This window comes from Oenanthe melanoleuca, chromosome 25, assembly GCF_029582105.1.
Source record: "Oenanthe melanoleuca isolate GR-GAL-2019-014 chromosome 25, OMel1.0, whole genome shotgun sequence".
In the NCBI taxonomy this organism is placed as follows: Eukaryota; Metazoa; Chordata; class Aves; order Passeriformes; family Muscicapidae; genus Oenanthe; species Oenanthe melanoleuca.
In genome coordinates, this window is record NC_079358.1 from 3,907,009 (window position 1) to 3,929,172 (window position 22,164).

At 52.4% G+C, this 22,164-nt stretch overlaps 2 long non-coding RNA genes across 8 annotated transcripts; one reads left to right on the forward strand and one right to left on the reverse strand.

Moving 5' to 3' along the window:
* The first annotated feature begins 2,535 nt into the window (after positions 1-2,535).
* LOC130262950 (uncharacterized) lies at positions 2,536-6,863 on the forward strand. Of its 6 annotated transcripts, none has more exons than XR_008842183.1 (4): positions 2,536-2,819; positions 4,581-4,735; positions 5,182-6,145; positions 6,777-6,863. It is a non-coding gene; the product is annotated as an uncharacterized LOC130262950 (long non-coding RNA). The 6 variants fall into 6 exon arrangements; XR_008842184.1 differs by having other exon boundaries at positions 4,581-4,636; XR_008842181.1 differs by lacking the exon at positions 4,581-4,735.
* Positions 5,421-11,311, reverse strand: LOC130262958 (uncharacterized). 2 transcript variants are annotated; one of them, XR_008842197.1, is made up of 5 exons: positions 11,264-11,311; positions 9,907-10,039; positions 7,447-7,494; positions 6,797-6,929; positions 5,421-6,156 (listed from the first exon to the last, which is right to left on the reverse strand). It is a non-coding gene; the product is annotated as an uncharacterized LOC130262958 (long non-coding RNA). The 2 variants fall into 2 exon arrangements; XR_008842198.1 differs by lacking the exons at positions 9,907-10,039; positions 11,264-11,311 and adding an exon at positions 8,768-8,899.
* Positions 11,312-22,164: the final 10,853 nt, after the last annotated feature.

Consider the following 22,164-nt stretch of genomic DNA (forward strand, 5'->3'; position numbering starts at 1 on the left):
CTCTCCCGGGGCCGAAGCGGGGCTGTTCCCTGTTCCGGGTCCCCTCGGAGCCGGCACTGCCCAGCATTCCTCACCGGGGCTGGGGCTTCCAGCACAGCCCCCAGGGCATCCCGCTGCTTCCTCAAGCCCCCTTCAGCGGGATCAGTTTTTGGAGAGAGATACCCAAACCCAGCAGAGCTGGCTTTAACGGATCCGGGGGAATATCCCCTCTCCCCATCTCACCCAATTGCCGCTGCTAAAAGCCAGCCTGAGGATCAGCTCCCTGTCCCCTCAATCTCTGCAAGGAATCGGATTTCTCAATCCGGCAGGGCAGCAATGCTGTTCTCCTCGCCGGAGATCCGGATTGCAGCGGCGTCCCCGCCGGCGCTGCCCGGATGGAGCGGGGAGCGGGGGGTGTGTGTGAATAGAGGGGGAGGGTGACGCCGAGTTCGGGCTGCGAGAGCGGCCGCGGCTGCGAGCGTGGGAAGGGCGGCAGTGCTGCCGCCTTGTGGGCACAGCGCGGTACTGCATGCTGCCCTTCTCAAGATGGCGGAAGCCACCCCGTGCCGGGACCCTGCGATGTGGGACTGCGGCCACGCTCCAAATGGCGCCTACGGCCGCAGTAGGACCCCGAAGCAGAGAAAGGCGTCCCCGCCGCTGCCTGTCGGCGCCTGCCCGTTTCCCGCGCTCCCGCGGCGCCGCTGAGCCCACAGCCCGTGTGTGCCCTCTCGGAAACGCCGCAGAAAATCGCGCCGCGGGGATCGGTGTCGGCGTCGCGGGCAGGCAGCCCACAAAACACACTGAGGTCCTTGTTTTCCCGCCCTTTCTGCCGCCAGATCTAGAAGGTCAGGCGAGTGCCGGCCGAGCCGCCATCTTGAGAGTGGCAAGACGTCACTTCCGTTTCTCCTGCTGCCATCTTTAGTACTGGCAGAGGCCACTTCCGGCCCGGCTGCCATCTTTGTTGTGGTACCCTTAACGCCCCTCACCATGTCAATTTCTAAGTCGCCTGCCTGAATCCGGCAACGACGCCGAAAAGAGCTCCGGCCGACGCTCGAGCGGCGGCAGGCACGGGCGGGGATGCTTGCCTCGGCCGGGCTCCTGCCGCAAGCGGCATCCGCAGCGTGGCGGCAGTCCTACAGGGCAGCGTCCCGGCACGCGCTCGCTCCCATCATCGGAAGGGCACGCGCGCAGCACCGCGCTGTGCCCACAGGACGGCAGCGCTGCCAGGGCGCCGGAGCGGCGGCGGCTGCAGTACCGCGCTGTGCCCACAAGGCGGCGTTAGCGGCGGGTGCGCAGCCAGGGCTGGGGCGCGGGGCAGGGGCGGGGCTGGGGGAGCGTCCCAGGGGGATGGAACGGAGAGGGACAGGGTCAGCGCTGGGCTAAACCCCCAAAAACCCCCTTAAAAAATCCCAAAATTAAAAAAAAATTAAAAATCCAATAAAAACTTTTAAAAATCCCATCAAAATACCCTAAAGCAAGCCTAAACCCCCCCAAAACACCCCAAAACCCCTTTAAAAACGGGGGACGGGGCCACGTGACACCCCAGGCAGTTACGAAACCCAAGGGGCGGGGTTCGGTTTAGGGTGCATTGCTCTGGGCCTGAGCAATCGAGCCGAGAGAGATCGATCGGCAGGCATCACGAGTCGATCGTCGAGCAATCGATCGGCAGGCAGTATGAGTCGATCGTCGATCAATCGATCCGCAGGCAGTACTAGGCGATCGTCGAGCAATCGATTGGCAGGCATCACGAGTCGATCGTCGAGCAATCGATTGGCAGGCAGCACTAGTCGATCGCCGAGCAACCGATCGGCAGGCAGTATGAGTCGATCGTCGATCAATCGATCCGCAGGCAGTGCTAGTCGATCGCCGAGCGACCGATCGGCAGGCGTAGGTAATCGATCGTCGAGCAATCGATCAGCAGGCATTAACATGGCCATCGCTGTGACGGGAGGGTCGGGGCCGCGGCGCTGACTCCGGGGGCGTGGCAGTCACTGTGACTCGGGGGCGTGGCCGTCACTGTGACGCGGGGGGCGTGGCAGTGTCTTTGACGCGGTGGGCGGAGCCTTGGCTGTGACGCGAGGGGCGTGGCCGCGGCAGTGACGCGGGGGGCGTGGCAGTCACTGTGACTCGGGGGCGTGGCCGTCACTGTGAGCGGGGGGCGTGGCAGTCACTTTGACGCGGTGGGCGGAGCCCTGGCTGTGACCGCGGGGGCGTGGCCGTCACTGTGACAAGGGGGGCGTGGCCGCGGCTGTGATGCGGGGGGGGCCGACCCGATGACGTGCGGGGCCGTGGGCGGAGCCCGGGCCGCTGACGTGCGGGCGCTAACGTGACAGCGCTTCCGGTTCGGGTGCCGGCGGTGCCGCCGCTCCCTCGGCGGGCGGAGTGTGGGGCTCGGGCACCCGGCGGCATCGGGGCGGGCGCTGGGGCCGCGCGGCGCTGCCGCTGCTGCTCCGGGCTGCTGCCGGGGCTCCCGTGCCGCCGGCCGTGCGCGGGAGGGCGGTGCGGGGATTTCCCCGCGCTGAGGGGAACCGGCCCCGGCGCCTCCCGAACCCGCCGCTCCGGCGCTGACAGGGAGTTTGTGATCAATTAAAAAGATGCCTTGTATTCTCGGAGTGGTGCATTCTACCTCTGCTGTTTTTCCTGCTAGTCTGGATCCTCTGCTTAGATTTTTTTTTTCTTCCTATTTTAGATGCCCTGGCTGTGGTGGATGTCCCGGTTGAGGGCAGTGATGGCTTTCATGAAGAAATCTTTAAATGAAGACGGGATTACCCAAACCTTTCCCTTCCCTGCTGCACTAGAAGCCAGGAATATCCTGTTGCTTCAGTCTGAAAACGGAACAGGTACAGGTTTTTTTGGTATTGTGCCATTTCTACCAGTGGCGTGAAAGGGGCATCATTTTGAGCCGTTTTTAATAATTCTTGGGGATATTTTTGGGGTGTTTCTGGCTGGTTTTTTGGGGTATTTTTCTCACTTTGGCCACCTGGTCCAGCTAATTTTTGGAGTTTTTTGAGGGAATATTTTTGGTAATTTTGGGGGATTTTTTTGGGAATTTTTTTTCAGGATTATTGGTAATTTTGTGGGGGGTTTTGGTAATTTTTGGGATTTTTTTGGAAATTTTTGGGGTACTTTGGGGGAAATTTTTTGGGAATCGTTTTGGGATTTTAGGGAATTTTTTTCGGGTTTTTGGGAATTTTTGGGGGATATTTATGGGGATATTTTTTGGGGTTTTTTGAGGGTTTTTTGGGACTTTTTTGGGGATTTTCTGGGATTTTTGAGGGGTTTTTGGAATTTCTTTGGGAATTTTTATTGGGATATTTTTGGTAGTTTTTGTGGATTTTTTGGGGAATTTTTGGGGATATTTTTTAAGGATTTTTGGTGATATTTTTGGGGTGTTTTTGTGGGTTTTTTTCATCTTTGGCTGCCTGGTTAAGGGGATTTTTTGGGTGTTTTTTTGGGGTGTTTCTAGGGGGGGTTTTGGTAATTTTAGGGGTTTTTTTGGGAATTTTTTTGGAGTTTTTGGGTAGTTTTTTGGGGTTCTTTCTCCCCTATGGCTGCCAGCTCCAGCTGATTTTTGGGGGGATATTTTTTAAAATGTTGGGGGATTTTATGGGGGGATTTTTTTTTTTTTTTTTTTTTTTTTTTTTTTTTTTGAGTTTTGCAATTTTTGGGGATATTTTTGGGGAATTTTTGGGGGTTTTTTGGGGTTTTTTTTCTTACCTTTTGCCACCAGCTCCAGATGATTTTTGGGGGGTTTTCTGAGAAGACTTTTGGTAATTTTGGCGAATTTTTGGGGGTTTTTGGTAATGTTTGGGATTTTTTTGGGGATTTTTGGATTTTTTTGGGGAATTTTTTTTCTTTTTTTTTGGGGGGGATATTTTTGGGGAATTTTTTGTGGATTTTTGGGGAATTTTTGTAGGGATTTTTTTGAGGATTTTTTTTTTTTTGGGAATTTTTGGGGGGATTTTCTTTGGGATTTTTTTTATTTTTAATTTTTGGCGATTTTTTAGGAATTTTTTCTTGGGTATTTTTGGGGGTTTTTTTGGGTTTTTTTTTTTGTTTTTTCCTTACATTTGGCCGCCACTTCCACATGGTTTTGGGTGTTTTTTGGATGGATATTTTTGGTAATTTTTGGGGATTCTTTAGGGGAATTATTTTTGGGTTTTTGGGGGATTTTGGGGAATATTTTTGGGATTTTTTGGGGCTTTTTTTGAGGATGTTTGGGGATTTTTGTGTTACTTGTGTTTGTTTGTTTTGTTGTTGTTGTTTTGTTTGTTTGGTGTGTTGTTGTTTCTTTTGGTTGTTTTTTTTTTTTGTTTTGTTTTGTTTTGTTTTTGTGTAGGCCAAGAAACAAATTCAGCTTTAATTGTCATAGGAGCTGCTAGAGAAGACAATCTAAGTGTCATCAGTTCTGTACAGAGAAAGCAATGTGGAGCTGCTCTGAGGTGCAGCTATATTGTGTGCAGGGAGAAAAAGTTACAGAAAAAAAAATATACTTGGGTTATTTTATCTTTTGATTCTTTAAAAAAATAATCTAGCCACTTTCTATAAATATGAGTTCCAAGATGAATTTTGGTACCTTTTTCTGCTTGTGTTGCAAACAGGACACCTTGATAAGCGTGATTCCTAGAGCTGAAGGGAGACACCACAGCCAGACAAGGTGTGCAACCACCTGACTTATTTCTTCAACCACCTGATTTATTTCTAGTACAATTAGAACAAACAGCCCTTTCCTTTTTAATAAAGATAAAGCACCTAGGTGAGATTTCAGAGGAAAAAAAAAAAAAAAAAAAAAAAAAAAAGAAAGAAAAAAAGGCATCAACACTCATTTGATCATTGTCAAACACAGTTATAATTTGTGACAGAGTGTGCCAAAAGAAGAAAACTTGGGTGGATGGCTTTCTATACCTAGAAGAGGTAATCAGTTCTAATGAGTAGGTGGCTACTTTGCATCCTTTTTTTTCCCTTGTGCAGATTATATGTGTCAGTTCAGAGTGCCTGCAGTTGCCTCTGGCTGGGTTGGGGATCACAGGCCCCCTGGGCTGGGTTTGGTGAGTTTTTCTCCAAGGCCAGCAGTGAACACTACTACACTCCACCTGAGTTCAGCTCAGAGCTCATCTCAAAACATGGGGAGCTGAGGAGATTTTTGTTTCATATTCATCACTGTTTTTCTCTTATGATTTTTTTTTTTTTCACTTTAAACAGTTTAAAAATCACGAGGAGGTGAGCAAAGAACCTGCTGTGCCCCTGGATTCTGCATTTACCACTTTGCTAAAGAGAGCCTATGAGAGAGGAAGCAATACCCTACTGGAAGGTGGTGTTCAGACAAAATTGGCTTCCTGGCTCCCACCTGACCAGCTTTTGTTGGGAGTAAAGCATGTGCTGTTATACCTGAAATCCACAGTGGAGAACTTCAGCAGGGTAAGAGCAATATTGTAATAATATTGTGGTTATGTTTGATTTATTTTCATGTAGAAGGTACAAATGACTTAGCTGTTCAAACTTAGGTTCCAGTTCTGTAGCTCTTTTTTCTGTGCTTGTCTCTGAGGCTGCACAGCACCGTACAAAACTGCATGTAATTTGTAAACAAATGCCAGTTCTTATTATTGAGGATTTGCTTTGGATTTACTTTGCATGGGTTACCTTGCTGATCGGTGTGAGTGCAAATAACCTCGAGATTTTAATCCAGCTCCTGGGTCTCCCCAGGAAGCCTTTGCAGAGAGTAAAATTCACTGGCCTGTGTACCTCCAAATGTTATATATATAATGTATAAATGAATATATATATGTGTAAATGAAATTCTATCACTATTTATTTGGCAACCTGAGACTTCTCTTAGAATCAGGTTCCTATTAAGGGAGGTGGTTCCTTCCCCCAGAAGAGGTTGTAATCTAAGTAGTTCTTAGTTAACTCCTATTCCTGCTGTATAATTACCTGTCTGCTCCCATCCTCCTCTTTTCTTCACTTCCAACATGTCTTTGTTTTCATAGCTTGGTAAAACTTTGGGTCCTCAGCTTGTTGATCTCTGTGTGGACCTGCTGAGCATCTTGTTGTGCCGGGACAATGAAATAAAGCTGGAGCAGCAGCAGAAGCAGGAGGAGCATCAGGCTGATGGGATCTCTTCATGGATGAGGAGCCTCTGATGACAGAAGTGTCTTCAAATGACAAGGTACCAAATCCCTGCATACAGAGGCACATGTTAGTAAACTTGGGTTTGGCCGATTCTCTGGGGAATAGTTTTGCTGATCAGAGAGTTGTTGTCAAGCTCTTGGAGGGGAACTTAGGAATGCAGAGCGTGAGGTTGCTAAACTACTGTCTGGAGATGTGAGCCAGCTGCATCACCCACAGTCCCACCCCTGAGCTGGAACACGGTCAGGAGAAGTCTCAAATCAGATCACCTTTTCAGGAAAAAATGCATCCCCTCAGCCCTGTGTAAAGCCTTATTGAAAATTATGTACCTGAGGAGGGAATTTTTTCTCCTTTCATCTGTTCTGTGAATTTGTGGAGATTAGAGTGTGTTGATGAACCCCAGAATACTCAGTTCTTCTCTGCAGACGAGCTTAGACACGTCCAGAGTGTTCAGTATAACAGCATAAATCCCACAGCATAAATGTTGAGAGAATGATATTTATGTGCTTGTAATTCATTAATATTTTTTATCCTCTGGTCAGCTAGTAGACAGTTTCATGTTCAATAATTGTAACTGATAAAATGTGGAAAATAGGCAGATGAATGAGTTTATTTTTTACCCTGCACTGTGATTATCCATTCAGTCATGCTGTTACCTCTGTTTGTTACAGACCCTGGAGGATGCACTCACCTTGATTTTCAGACATCCTGCACTGGAGAGCTGGTTCCTGGCGTTGGAGCTGCGCTCTATTCCTCAGCCTGGTCTGAACCCTGTCACTGTGAAGCTCCTGTCAGCTCACCTCCATTCTGGGGTGCTCCAGCTGCTGAAAACGAGAGATCACAGACACGTCTTGTCCTGGAAGAGCTGCAGACTGGGGGGAAGGACCAAAGCCAGGTCTATCCCAGGAAGTCTCACCAGCTGCAGGCTCTGGAGGAGCTGCACATGTACATGACTGCAGCTCAGCTGAAGGAGATCACTTTAACCATGCTGCAACTTCCTGAGATGGGCTTGGCTTCTCAGAAATCTGAAAAAATCCCCTAAAATAGGGAAGCAGTTAAGCTTCTATGGACAAACTTTGGTGCAGCTCTTTTACAGACAGCCACCAAAGACAGCCCCAGCAAGGAGAACTTCTGCTGTCCACAGAGCACATTAAGGCTTTGGGGAAATTGATGTCAGCATCGGCCAGAAGAGATTTGGAGCGAGTTTTCCTTCAGGCTCTCCAGAGTGAGCCAGTCCTTGCTCTCACAGGTGGTGTTGAGGTGCAGGCTCACTGCCTTGCCCAGTGCTCACTCACCTCCCTGGCCATTGTGGCCATGCTGATCCAGCACTCCAGGACTCACCTGCTGCAGCTGGAGCTCTGGTGTCTGAGCAGTGCCACTGGGAAGTACCTGAGGAAGCACATGGAGAGCTTTCTTCCACTGGTTCATGTGCATTTGCAGTACAGAGACCTGTATGGATTCAGCCGACCTTCCGCAGGTAAAGGCACCACTGAGCCCTGCCTGATGCAGGAGGCCCTGCTGGCCTTAAGGGCTGGCAATCTTCACACCACAAATAAAGGCGATAAGACCTAGATGTCTGACCTCTAGTGACTGTCTTGGAAGTACCTCTGCAGCACTAAAGGTGAACAGCTGTTCTGAGGCTTGCCTGTTAGACTGAAGCCAAGTGCTCTTAAGAGTTACTGCTGCCCTGATTTTTCTTTTGAAGCCCTTATTTAATGCTTGGTGAATGTGGAATTCTGTCTTTGTGCTTCTCCTGATTTAGTACAGGAGATAAAACCTTTTGCTCAGTGTAGAGAGATAGGGATATTGCGAACGGAAGATTCTCGGGATGTACGGGCAGCCAGGGACCCCCTTCACCTCCACCTTGTGGTCTGACCTCAGCTCTGTACCTGGCCACCCCTTGCCGGATGTGAGCTAGAGGAAATGACCCAAGGACCCCTGTCCTTAAAACCCCCTGTAACCCCTCAATAAACGCCATTTGCTGTCCACCACATTGGTGTCCTGGAGCTGATGGACCGAGTGACCCAGGGATAGGGCCACCGTGCTGGACTTGAACCAGGCTACCAGACAACAGCTCAGGCAAGGAGAGAAGAGTGTCTGGAGCGTGCAATGCCACAACCAGATGGTTTTTGTAGAAACTGAGCTTTCACTTTTGCAGAGTCCAAGAATTTTCTTTCTAAAACAAACCTCCAGCTCTGGGCTAGCTACAGTAATGCTCATATGTAATGTCATAACCTCACAGTGCCTCCTGGAGGGTGGATATTCCCGTGCAGAGCTGCCCCTTGAACGCCAGCTGTGCCAGGAACGGGCAGAGCGTCCAAGGAAGCTCAGCAGCATCGGGACAGGGACAGGCATCTGCTCCAAACAACTGGCTATCTAAAGCCCTTATCCCCCAGCCCCGCCCATGTCCCTGGGGGCACTTGACAGAGCTGCCTGGAGTCCAGCTGATTTAGCCCCCCCGAGCCGGGGCTCCAGGTGATATTTTCAAGCAGGAGAAGGCAGGGCCGGGGGCGCTCCCGTCCCGTGCCAAGGCAGCTCCCCGTGCCCACGGGAGGACATCTCTCCCTGCAGCAGCTCAGCTCCTTTCAGAGCCTCTGCAAGTTCTTTTCCCTCAGCAAAGGGTGCACATCCCTGCCTTCAGCACACCTCCAGTGGGACCCACCTGGGAAAGCTTTCCATCCCTTCTGCACTTCCAGCTGGCTCCCTGGAAACTCCCACCTTCGTCCAAACAAAACTTCATCCCACCTGAACCTTTGATTTGAAGGCATCTCTGCAGGCTGTCGGTTGGCATTTAATAGCTGTGAGGGAAGACTGCCTTGGCTTTAGTGCTGCTGCTGCTGAATGAGGCCTCAGGCGGGAAGGGAAGGGAAGGGAAGGGAAGGGAAGGGAAGGGAAGGGAAGGGAAGGGAAGGGAAGGGAGGGAAGGGAAGGGAAGGGAAGGGAAGGGAAGGGAAGGGAAGGGAAGGGAAGGGAAGGCAATTGGGGTGGACAGGACATAGCTGGCAGCTGCCTGGGAGCTCTGGGAGGCTGGAACCAGGAATTGCTGTCTGAGCCCCTCTGCACGCAGCCCGTGCCGCCATCACCAGGACACGCCAGCTGCTCCCTGGGCTGCTTTTGGGCTGTCAGTGGCCTGTATCCAGGCTGAAGCATCTCCAGGAGCCTGCTCAGAGCAGCCCCTGGCCCGGGAGCCACGGGCAGCCCTTGAGCCGTGTCCGTGCCAGCGCCGGCCGGGCACCCAGCGCCCATCCCGGGCCGTGTGCTCGGCACGGGCAGGACGCTGCAGGCACAGCCCCTGCCCCGAGGGCCCAAGGACAAGAGGTGCTGGATGCCTTTCGGGGACTCCTGGCCTCGTCCTGCCCCTCGCAGCTGGGACACACAGAAACATCAAGGAGCATTGCTGGCACTGAGAGGGAGGCACTGAGGCCTCTGTGCAGCTCTGGGCCACAAAACCAACCCCAGTTTCAGCAGCTGCTTCATTTGGGTAACACTCACCTGCAGGAAATGCCACCTGCCACTCTCCAGAAGAACTCAGGCCATGCAGCAAGGGAAGCCTCAGAACCTGTCTTGCTCACTTCTCCCTACAAAGAGACATGGCAAGAGCAAATCTACAGCTGCTGGGTAAATCCTGGAAAGGGCAGGAAAATCAGGGGATGGGAAGATGCGGTGCTGTCATGCCAGCTGCCAGCCAGTTCTACCCTACAGCCGTGGCAGGGGCTGGTGTGTAAAGCTGCTTTAGCAGAATAGAAGGAGCTGCAGTTTCCTTGCTGGAGCCAATGATTCCCATCCTTGGGAGTTTCATACCTGGGATGCAGAGGGCTCAGTCAGTCGGAGCACAGTCCAGGTAGTGCCAAGGTTGTGAGTTCAATTCTCCCACGGGCCGTGTCCTCGAGAGTCGGATTTCAGGAACCCTCTCAATCCCAGTATATCCTGTGACCTGGAAGCAAAGGGGAAAAGCCGCAACCGAGTTTTAATAAAAGAGGTTTTGACATTGCAGAGCTTTTTGGAGTTGCAAAGCAAGGGAGAGGGGGAGCATCCCATTTGGCAGGTGAATGAGAAACAGCCCGAGCGGAACCGTGCCCGGCCCCGCCGAGCGGCTCCTCCCGCGCCCCAGCCCCGCTCGTTCCGCAGGGGTGCGCGGGCAGCAGCCCCGGGGCTGTGCGCGCACGGGAACGGGGAGCCGGGCGCTGCTCCGCGCTCAGGGCTGCGGGGCCTCCGCGGGACGGGGGCACCGGGAGCGCCGGGATTTGGGGCTCCAGGGCTGGCACGACGGCCCCCGCGCCCGGCCGGGTCCAGCCGCTCCGGCTCTCCGGCCTTTATTATGCAGCGCCCCGAACCCCGCGGGGCGGGGGAAAGAGGAAAAGCGGGCACGGAGGATGGGAATGGGGGGCAGACGGGGCGGTCGGGGTGGGTGACCAAGGACCGAGGGCGGGGGGCGCCGGGGTGTGCGGGGCAGCGGGGACAGGGGAAGGGGCGCTGGGGGGGGGGAATGGGAGAGTGGAGGAAGGAGGGGAGGCGGAATTGTGGGGGGGTGGGGGGGGGGGGAACGGGAGCAGGGAGAGGGAACAGGGACAAGTGTGGTGGGAAGGGAATGGGAGGGTGGAGGAAGGAGGGGAGGATTGAATGAGGGGAATGGGAGCAGGGAGAGGGAATGGGGGGGCCCAGGGTTGGGGGGAAGGAAGGGTAGAAGCAGGAGCAGGAGAAGAAAGGAATAGAACAGGGTAGGGTAGGGTGCGTATAGGGATGGGGGGCGGATGGGAAGGAACAGCGGGAAACAGCCAGGGGAGAAGGGACAGAGAGGAGGGACACAGGGATGAGAGGAGCAGGGAGGGCTCGGGCTGCGGAGGGAAGCGGGACGGGGAGGGAAAGGCCGGGGGCGGAGAGGGACGGGGGACCCAGGAGGGGAACAGGAGAGGGGAGCGGGGTAGGGACAGGAGAGGGAGAATGGGGGGCACAGGTTGGGGGGGGGAGAAAGAAAAGAAAGGAACACGGGGAGGAGGGAGGAAAGGTAGAGAGAGAAAGAGGAGGAGAGGCCGAAAGGGGAGGGAAGAATCGGTTTGAGGAGGAGAGAGAAAGGCAAGAAAGGGAGAAAAAGAAGGGGAACACGAGGAGGAGGAAGGAGGGGTAGAGGGTTTGAGAGGAGGGAAAGCAGAAATCCAACCAGTCCCTGTGCGCGGAGCTCCAACGCAGCCACTGTCCGCAGCGAGCTCAGCCCGGGCAAATGGCGGCCGAGCCAATTACCTGGAGTTCAATCACCTCGGCCACGCCCCGCGCAGCCGCACCGAGACCCCGCGCACCTGTGCCGGGCCCGGCCCCGCCCCTGGATCACCTCACGGCCCCGCACCTGGATCCCCGCCCGGTACCGCCGTCGGTGCCGCCCTTGGTACCGCCCCTGGTTCCGCCCTTGGTACCGCCTTCGGTACCGCCCCCGGCAGGACAGGACCCCGAAGCAGAGAAAGGCGTCTGCCCACAGCCGCCTGTCGGCGCCTGCCCTACTCCCGCGCGCCCGCGGCGCCGCTGAGCCCACAGCCCGTGTCCGCACTCTCGGAAACCCCGCAGAAAATCGCGCCGCGGGGATCGCTGTCGGCGTCGCGCGCAGGCAGCCCCCAAAACACACTGGGGTCCTTGTTTTCCCGCCCTTTCTGCCGCCATATATAGAAGGTCAGGCGAGTACCGGCCGAGCCGCCATCTTGAGAGTGGCAAGACGTCACTTCCGCCCTTCTCTGCTTCCATCTTTACTACTGGCAGAGGCCACTTCCGGCCCGGCTGCCATCTTTGTTGTGGTACCCGTAACGCCCCTCACCATCTCAATTTCTAAGTCGCCTGCCTGAATCCGGCAACGACGCCGAAAAGAGCTCCGGCCGACGCTCGAGCGGCGGCAGGCACGGGCGGGGATGCTTGTCTCGGCCGGGCTCCTGCCGCAAGCGGCATCCGCAGCGTGGCGGCAGTCCTACAGGGCAGCGTCCCGGCACGCGCTCGCTCCCATCATCGGAAGGGCACGCGCGCAGCACCGCGCTGTGCCCACAGGACGGCAGCGCTGCCAGGGCGCCGGAGCGGCGGCGGCTGCAGTACCGCGCTGTGCCCACAAGGCGGCGTTAGCGGCGGGTGCGCAGCCAGGGCTGGGGCGCGGCAGGGGCGGGGCCGGGGGAGCGTCCCAGGGGATGGAACGAAGAGGGACAGGGTCAGCGCTGGGCTAAACCCCCAGAACCCCCTAAAAAAACCCCAAAATTAAAAAAAAAATTAAAAATCCAATAAAAACTTTAAAAAATCCCATCAAAATACCCTAAAGCAGCCTTAAAACCCCCCAAAACACCCCAAAACCCCTTTAAAAACGGGGGACGGGGCCACGTGACACCCCAGGCAGTTACAAAGCCCAAGGGGCGGGGATCGGTTTAGGGTGCATTGCTCTGGGCCTGAGCAATCGAGCCGAGAGAGATCGATCGGCAGGCATCACGAGTCGATCGCCGAGCAATCGCTCGGCAGGCATCACGAATCGATCGCCGAGCGATCGATCGGCAGGCATCACGAATCGATCGCCGAGCAATGGATCGACAGGCATCACGAGTCGATCGCCGAGCAGTCGATCGTCAGGCATTAACATGGCCAGCGCTGTGTCGCGAGGGGCGGGGCCTTGACTGTGATGCGGGGGGCGGATCCGCGGCTGGGACTCCGGGGGCGTGGCCGTCACTGTGACGCGGGGGGCGTGGCCGCGGCAGTGACGCGGGGGGCGTGGCCGTCACTGTGAGTCGGGGGCGTGGCCGTCACTGTGACGCGGGGGGCGGGCCCGCGGCTGTGATGCGGGGGGGGCCGACCCGATGACGTGCGGGGCCGTGGGCGGAGCCCGGGCCGCTGACGTGCGGGCGCTAACGTGACAGCGCTTCCGGTTCGGGTGCCGGCGGTGCCGCCGCTCCCTCGGCGGGCGGAGTGTGGGGCTCGGGCACCCGGCGGCATCGGGGCGGGCGCTGGGGCCGCGCGGCGCTGCCGCTGCTGCTCCGGGCTGCTGCCGGGGCTCCCGTGCCGCCGGCCGTGCGCGGGAGGGCGGTGCGGGGATTTCCCCGCGCTGAGGGGAACCGGCCCCGGCGCCTCCCGAACCCGCCGCTCCGGCGCTGACAGGGAATTCTTTTCCAGCGTAGGCAGAGAATTCTTTACACCTGTAAGTAATTTCTGATGTGGCCGTGCCGCTTTGACAGTAGTTGAAATCCCTCTTCGTGCCCTTGCAGCGGCATTTTTGCACTAAAATGGAAATTTAGCCCTTCTGCCTGGGTCTGCTCACAGAATCACGGAATCCCGGAATGGTTTGGGTGGGAAGGCTCCTTAAAGCTCGCCCAGTTCCCCTCCTGCCATGAACAGGGACACCTTTCAGCAGCCCCGGGTGCTCCGAGCCCCGGTGTCCCGCCTGGATTTGGACACTTGCAGGGATCCAGCAGCAGCCGCAGCTTCTCTGTGCCGGACAGCAGCATTGAAAGGCAGAGTGAAGGTTCAGCCGGGATGTTTGTATTGCACTTAACGTTCTATTGTGTGACAAAGGCGGCTTTCTTTTCTTTTCTTTTTTTTTTTTTTTTTTTTTTTTTTTTTTTTTTTTTTTTAAATTAAAAAGATGCCTTGTATTCTCGGAGTGGTGCATTCTACCTCTGCTGTTTTTTCCTGCTAGTCTGGATCCTCTGCTTAGATTTTTTTCTTCATATTTTAGGTGCCCTGGCTGTGGTGGATGTCCCGGTTGAGGGCAGTGATGGCTTTCATGAAGAAATCTTTAAATGAAGACGGGATTACCCAAACCTTTCCCTTCCCTGCTGCACTAGAAGCCAGGAATATCCTGTTGCTTCAGTCTGAAAACGGAACAGGTACAGGTTTTTTTGGTATTGTGCCATTTCTACCAGTGGCGTGAAAGGGGCATCATTTTGAGCCATTTTTAATAATTTTTGGGATATTTTTGGGGTATTTCTGACTGGTTGTTTGGGGTTTTTTTCTCACTTTGGCCACCTGGTCCAGCTAATTTTTGGAGCTTTTTTTGGGGAATATTTTTGGTAATTTTGGGGGATTTTTTTGGGAATTTTTTTCAGGATTTTTGGTAATTTTGGGAGGAGGTTGTTGGTAATTTTGAGGATTTTTGGGGGAAATTTTTTGAGAATCTTTTTTGGGTCTTAGGGAATCTTTTTCCGGGATTTTTGAAATTTTTTTGGGGATATTTATGTGGATATTTTTTTTTATTTTGTTGAGGGTTTTTTGAGACTTTTTTGGCGATTTTTTGGGATTTTTGGGGGGTTTTTGGAATTTTTTTGGAAATTTTTTTGGGGATATTTTTTGATAGTTTTTGGGGATTTTTTGGGGATTTTTGGAGATATTTTTGGGGTGTTTTTGGGCATTTTTTCACCTTTGGCTGACAGGTTGTGGTGACTTTTAGGGGTTTTTTTTGGGTGTTTCTAGGGGGGTTTTTTGGGAATTTTTTGGGGGGCTTTGTTAATTTTAGGGTTTTGTTTGGGGAATTTTTTGGGGTGTTTTGGGGAATATTTTTGGAAGCTTATGGATATTTTTTTGAGGATTTTTTTTTGGAAGTTTGGGGCATTTTTGGGGAGTTTTTTTGGGATTTTTTGGGGGGATTTTGGTAATTTTTGGAGTGTTTTTTGGTCTTTTTTTCACCTTTGGCTGCCAGGTTATGGGGATTTTGGGGGATTTTTTTGGGATATTTTTGGGGGGTTTTGGTAAATTTAGGGGATTTTTTGGGGGGTATTCTTGGGGTATTTTTGGGATATTTTTTGGTGTTTGTTTCCTTACCTTTGGCTTGCAGCTCCAAGTGGTTTTTTTGGGGTTTCTTTTGGGGATATTTTTTGGTAATTTTTTGAGATATTTTGGGAGGATTTTTTTGGAGGAAGTTTTTTGGGGATTTTGGTAATTTTTGGGGATATTTTTGGGATGGTTTTTTGGGGTTTTTTGAGGTTTTTTTTTAATTTTGGGGGGCATTTTTTGGGATTTCTGGTGGGTTTTTGGGAATTTTTGGGGGAATTTTTTGTGGCCTTTTTTTTTGTTTTGTTTTTTTTGTTGTTTTTTTTTTGTTTTTTTGGTTTGGTTTTTTTTTTTTAATTTTTGGAGCTTTTTTTGACATTTATTTTGGTAATTTTTCAAGGGTTTTTAGATAGTTTTTTTGGGTTCTTTCTCCCCTTTGGCCCCCAGCTCCAGCTGATTTTTGGGATTTTTTGGGGGGATATTTTTTCAAATTTTTGGGAATTTTTTGGGGGGGGATATTTTTTGGGGGTTTTTGGCAATTTTGGGGGATATTCTTGGGATTTTTTGGAATATTTTTAGGATTTTTGGGGGAATTTTTGGGATTTTTTGGGTGGGTTTTTGGGGATTTTTTTGGGCTATTTTTGGGGGGTTTTTTGGGTTTTTTTCTCACCTTTGGCCACTAGCTCCAGGTGACTTTTGGGGGTTTTTCTGAGGATATTTTTGGTAATTTTTGGAGGGGTTTTTTTGGGTTTTTGGTGATTTTGGGGGGTTTTTTGGTATTTTTGGGGATTTTTTTTTGGATTTGGGTAATTTTTAGGGATGTTTTTAAGATGTCGTTTGGGGTTTTTTGAGTTTTTTGGGGATTTTTGGGGGGATTTTTGGGGGGTTTTTGGGGGAATTTTTTTGGAGATTTTTTTCTAATTTTTGGTGGCAATTTTTTTGGTAATTTTTGGGGGAGTTTTGGGTAGTTTTTTGGGGATTTTTCTCCCCTTTGGCCACTAGTTCCAGCTCATTTTTGGGTTTTCTTTTGGGGACACTTGTGGTAATTCTTGAAGATTCTTTTGGGGATTATTTTTTGGAAATTTGTCTTGGAATTTTGGTAATTTTTGAGGATATTTTTGGGATTTTTTTGGGGTTTTTTTGAGTTTTTTTTTTTTTTGAGGATTTTTGAGGGGTTTTTCAGGACTTTTTGGGGGGACTTTTTGGGGATTTTCTTTTTTAATTTTTGGCGATTTTTTGGGGAGAATTTTTTTGGTAATTTTGGGGTTTATTTGGGGGATTTTTCTTACCTTTGACCGCCTGCTCCAGCTGTTTTTTTGGGATTTTTTTGGGGATATTTTTGGGATGGTTTTTTGGGGATGTTTTTGGGATGTTTTTTAGTTTATTTTTTTAGTTTTTTTGAAGATTTTTGGGGGATTTTTTTGGGATTTTTGGGGGGTTTTTGGGGGGATTTTTTTATAATTTTTCACTTTTTTTGGGGGGGATTTTTTTTGGTAATTTTTGGGGGAGTTTTGGGTAGTTTTTTGGGTATTTTTCTCCCCTTTGGCAGCTAGTTCCAGCTCATTTTTGTTTTTTTTTTTTTTTGGATAATTTTGGTAATTTTTGAAGATTTTTTTTAGGGATTACTTTTTGGGATTTTTTTGGGGGGATTTTGGTAATTTTTGGGGATATTTTTGGAATTTTTTTGGGGGGTTTTTAAGGAATTTTTTGGAGGATTTTTTGGGGGACTTTTTTTTAAATTTTTGCCGATTTCTTGGGGAATTTTTTTGGTAATTTTTGCGGATGTTTTTGGGATTTTTTGGGGGGATATTTTCTCCCCTCTGGCCGCCAGATCCATGTGATTTTTTGGGGGTTTTTTGGGGATTTTTTTTGGGGGGAATTTTTTTTTGGCTCTTTGGTAATTTTAGGGGATATTTTTTGGGTGTTTTTGGGTGTTTTTTGGGTAGTTTTTGGTGTTATTATCTCTATCCCTGCCAGCTCCAGGTGGTTTTTTGATAATTTTTGGGGGGTTGTTGGTAATGTTTTGAGGATTTTTTTTGGGTGGTTCTGGGGTTTTTGGGGGGTTTTTTTGGATTTTTTGTGGGGTTTTGGGAATTTTTTGAGGGAAATTTTTTGGGATGTTTCTGGGAATTTTTGGGGAATTTTTTGGGGGTTTTTGATAATTTTTGGGGATATTTTTGGAGTGGTTTTGGATGGTTTTTTGGGTAGTTTTTTGGGGTTTTTCTCACTTTTTGCAGCCAGGTCCAGGTGATTTCTGGGGGTTTTTGGGGGATATTTTTGGTAGTTTTGGGGGTTTTTTTGAGTTGCTTTTTGGGATTTTTTTGGGAGATTTTTTGGAGTTTTTGGGAATTTTGGGGGCATTTTTTTGGGATTTTTTTTTTTTTTTGGCTATTTTTTGGGGGAATTTTCTTGGTAATTTTGGGGAGTTTTTGGGGTAGTTTTTTGGGGGTCTTTTTCTCCCCTTTGGCCGCCAGCTCCAGCTGATTTTTGGGATTTTTTGGGGATATTTTTGGTAATTTTTGTGGATGTTTTTGGGATGTTTTTTGGTTTTTTCCTCTGAGCAGTGTGGAAGGAGAGCCCTGTGGCTTGGATGGGGCTTCTCACCACAGGGAGGTTGGAGCCAAATCACTTGGAGAGCTCAGAAGATCTGTTCAGCTGAAAGGTGCTACAGATCCAACCTGATGAGTGATACACAGGGTAATTATATCCAGCTCCAAAAGGAAACTCAGAATGGGATGATGTGGAGCTGACAAGAAGGCCACTGGCCCCTGGGCTGTGCCAGCTCTGGGGTGGCAGCAGGACCAGGGCAGTGCCCTTGTCCCCTGTGCTGGCACTGCTGGGGCAGCTCTGAGAGCCCTGGAGGGGCTGGAGCATGTCCAGGGAAGGGAACAGAGCTGGGGAGGGGCTGGAGAATTCCTGAGGGAGCTGGGAAGGGGCCAGAGAATTCCTGAGGGAGCTGGGAAGGGGCTGGAGAATTCCTGAGGGAGCTGGAAAGGGGCTGGAGAATTCCTGAGGGAGCTGGAAAGGGGCTGGAGAATTCCTGAGGAGCTGGGAAGGGGCTCAGCCTAGACAAAAGGAGGCCCAGGGACCTTGTGGCTCACACAATTCCCTGCCAGGAGGGGACAGCCAGGGGCATTTGGGATCTGGGAACAAGGACAGGAGGAGAGGGAATGGCTGGGCCAGGGGAGGCTCAGGGTGGATATTGGGAAAATTAGGAACAGAGTTGTCCATCCCTGGCACAGACTGCCCAGGGCAGTGATCGACATCCCTGGGGAGATTTAAAAGATGTGGCACTTGGGGACATGTCTTTGTGGTGATCCTGGCAGTACTGGGTTAGAAGTCAGACTCAATGGTCTTGGAGTGGTTTTCAGACCTAAATGAGTCTGTTGTTCTATGGTTTGTGACAGGAGCACATCCTGGAGAAACCCCTGGCAATTGGGATGTGATTCCACAGTTCTTTAGGAAAAGGACTTGCTGCATGGAGAGGTCTCTGGGAGGGAGCAGAGGTGGTGTTGGTGGCAGTGCCTGCACAGCAGCAGGGTGGTGGCAGCCAGAAGATTGAGCCCACATACAAGAAGCCACACATTTCAACCTCCTGCAATGGTCAGGGACAACTTCTACTGTTCCAGGTGCTCCAAGCCCCATCCAACGTGGCCCTAGGCACTGCCAGGGATCCAGGGGCAGCCACAGCAAATCTGAGCACCCTGTGTCAGGGCCTTACAGCCCTGCAGGGAGGAATTCTTTCCCAAAATCCCATGCCCTCTAGCAGTGGGAAGTCATTCTTCCTTGTCCCGTGCCTCCATCCCTTGTCCAAAATCCCTCACCAACTTCCCTGTAAACCCTGTTTTAGGCATTCAGTCTGATCTCACCTCTAGCAGTCCATTTTGAATACAGACATTCAGCATGGTCTGGGGGTTCTCTGGTGAGGGGCAGCAAAGGGCATCCCCACATTAGGGGGATTGCAAGATGGCTTATCCCTCCTCTCCATCTTCTCAGGGGCAAAGAGACACGGATGATCTTTTCTTGTTGGTCTTAACAACCCTAACTGTCAAAAGTGATTTCACCTCCCTCCCTAGGGTCCCCATGCCAGCTCCAGAGCCACGAGGGCAGCCCCACAGCGGTTTCAACTTGGGTCTCACACTTCTTTTCTGAGCTCCGCAGTTTTCTTCCCAGTCCCAGGCCCACTTTCCATTTCCCATCCGCACTCACACTGACTTCCCACTGCAGCCCCTCCAGCCCCTCTCTCACACACGGTCAATATTCCGGCATGGCCGGGATTCCGGGCGCAAGCAATCCCAAAGTCTCCTTCTCAGCGCTACCCGTCCCGTCCCCTGCTCAGGCGCAAGACCCAGTCCCACATCAACAGTGGTGTCAGCACATCAGTCCCACAGTCCCCATTTCAGCCCTTGCAGTGTCTGCCCCTCTTGCGGTTTCTATCCCAGCCCCAGTGATTTCAGAGTCCCCTTTTCCCCAGCCCAAGTGATTTCAGCTCTTTCTCAACCCACAAGCTTTATTTCTCTGCCAGCGCTGCTCTTCCAGCTCCACCTGCTCCCTTCTTTATCTCTCCTGGCAGAATCTTCTACATCTTCTAATTGCAGCATTGTTGTCTTGGCTCCAGCTCTGCAGCAATTCAGTTCCCATTCCAGACTCCCGAACCCCACCCCACAGGCAGTGTCCCTGGACCGGAGTGATTTCACCTCCCTCCCTAGGGTCCCCATGCCAGCTCCAGAGCCACGAGGGCAGCCCCACAGCGGTTTCAACTTGGGTCTCACAGTTCTTTTCTGAGCTCCGCAGTTTTCTTCCCAGTCCCAGGCCCACTTTCCATTTCCCATCCGCACTCACACTGACTTCCCACTGCAGCCCCTCCAGCCCCTCTCTCACACACGGTCAATATTCCGGCATGGCCGGGATTCCGGGCGCAAGCAATCCCAAAGTCTCCTTCTCAGCGCTACCCGTCCCGTCCCCTGCTCAGGCGCAAGACCCAGTCCCACATCAACAGTGGTGTCAGCACATCAGTCCCACAGTCCCCATTTCAGCCCTTGCAGTGTCTGCCCCTCTTGCGGTTTCTATCCCAGCCCCAGTGATTTCAGAGTCCCCTTTTCCCCAGCCCAAGTGATTTCAGCTCTTTCTCAACCCACAAGCTTTATTGCACTGCTAGCTCTTCTGTATCACTTCCCAATCGACGTATTCGGAGCCACGCCACATAACCCTGCTTCCTCGTTACCAGGCCATGATTTTTTTTAAGTTGTGCTCTGCAATGTTTCAGGTCAGTTCCTGAACCCATGTTTCTTGCCCCTCTCTCACAGTTCTTACTCCCCTACGACCTCTATGCTCCAAATTCCATGCATTCATGATTTCAGCTCCAGTCAGATACCTCATATCCTGGGTACGTGTTCCCTATCCCATCCCCAAAGTGGTTTCTCCTCAAACCCTACCATATCTCTGTCTCCTCCAGCTGTTTCCTCAGCTTCAGTTCCTCAGCTTCTCACTGCCAGGAGCTAAAATCTGCTCTTGCTTCTCACTGCAGCCCGGGGCTGTTGATAAGGCCAGAAATCAGTTACTCTCATCACTTCAGTATCTCCAGGAGTTGTCCCACTATCCTAACAGGACCCCAATTCTGGGGACATTTGAGGCCTGATTCCCAACAGGTACCTTCCCACCCCTCACCTGTGCTCAGCCCAGCACTTGCCCAAAGGCCTCCTCATCTCCCCCAGGCAGCCCATGCTTCAGCCCCAGCCCCACAACCTTTACTGAATTAGCATCAGATGACTAGTAAATAAAAATTATTATGTATTATTATTAGAATATAATAACATTATATAATAATATAATATAATAATATAGAAATAATATAATATTATAATATTATAATAATATGAAATAATAAAATGAAATTATAATATAATAAAAATAATATAATAAATTATGTATTATATAAAAATATAATAGAGCAAAATAATGAAGTAGGTTAATAAATAAGAAAACTGTCATTACTGCAAATAAAAGCGAAACAAAATACCAAAAATGCGAAACTCCAGCTTTATTTCCGGTATTTTAAACGTTTCTGTACATCCAGAAACCACACAATGGCTACTACTCCCCGTCCCCTAATAGGAGCAGCCGCTCCCCCTGTGCCGCTCCAGCCCCCCAACCAGCCGCCGGAGCCGCGCAGGGCGCGGCGGGAAGAGCTGGGCATCGCCGCCCCAGAACACCGCCAGCCCCGGAAGACGCGGGCGCCGCGTCCGTGCTCACCAGCGCTTCCCGGTCCGGCATCCGCGCGGGTCCCGTCCTGCCGCTTCGGCGCCCCTCGGATCGCGCTCCAGCCGCCGCTGCACCGCCGCTCCCGTCGCTGCACCGCCGCCGAACTACTGCCCTGCCCCACCACAGCGCACGCTATTTATACCCTAGGGCCAGCCAGCCCAGCCAATCACAAGCCGAGGCAGCGCCAGCCCGGCCAATCCCAGCCCGCCCGTTCCCGCCGCGCTCGGCTCCGCGACCCCCCGCGGTCCCCTCAAGCCCCGCTCCCGTGATTCTGCCCGCTGTGTCCCCGTTTCCCGGGCAGATCTCCCGGCCGCGACCTGAACGGGGAGCTCCCGCTCGCCCTTCCCAAGCCCAAAGAGCTCCTGCCGAGGCTGTGGCAGCGGAGCCAGGGCTCCGCCGTCTCCCAAAGCGGCGGCGGCGGGAGCGGCGCCTCAGGCGAACGCGGGAGCGCGGTCGCGACTGAGCGGGCTGAGTTTGGCGGGGCCGCGCCCGGATTGAAAGGGCGGCTGTGATTGGACAGGGCGGAGAAAGGCGGGCCGGGATTGGCGGGGCTTGGAAGCTGCGAGGCTGCAGCCCGTGGGAGCGCGGGGCGCTCGGCCGGGCGGAGCCAGGGCTGCTCCAGGGGTCCGCGGGCCCGCTGGGTCCCGCTGCTCCCGAGGTCCCCCTCGCCTTCTCCCACCGTCTCTCGCAACCAGGTCCCGGCTAAAAGGCCCCCGTACCGGAGCGCTCCATCGGCACTCGGGGCAGGGGGCGGGGACGGGCGTGGTTCCGGGTGGCAAAGGCGGGCTGTGCGGTCGCAGCGCGGGCCGGGGGGCGGCGGTGACACGGTGGGGAGAGGGTCGGCGGCGGGGAGGGCGTGCAGGGTCCGCTGCCGTTCCGCTTCTGCGGGGACTTGGACTGCCCCGACTGGGTGCTGGCCGAGATCAGCGCACTGGGCAAAATACTGAAGTGCCCGCCCCCGCCTGCTGCGGGCCCGCTACTCTCCCTTCTCCTCCGCAGTCCTCGGTGAAGCCGAAGCTGATCTGCGCCCCGGTGCTGCGGGACCTGCTGTGGGAGGCCGTCGAGGCAAATGTGGGGCTA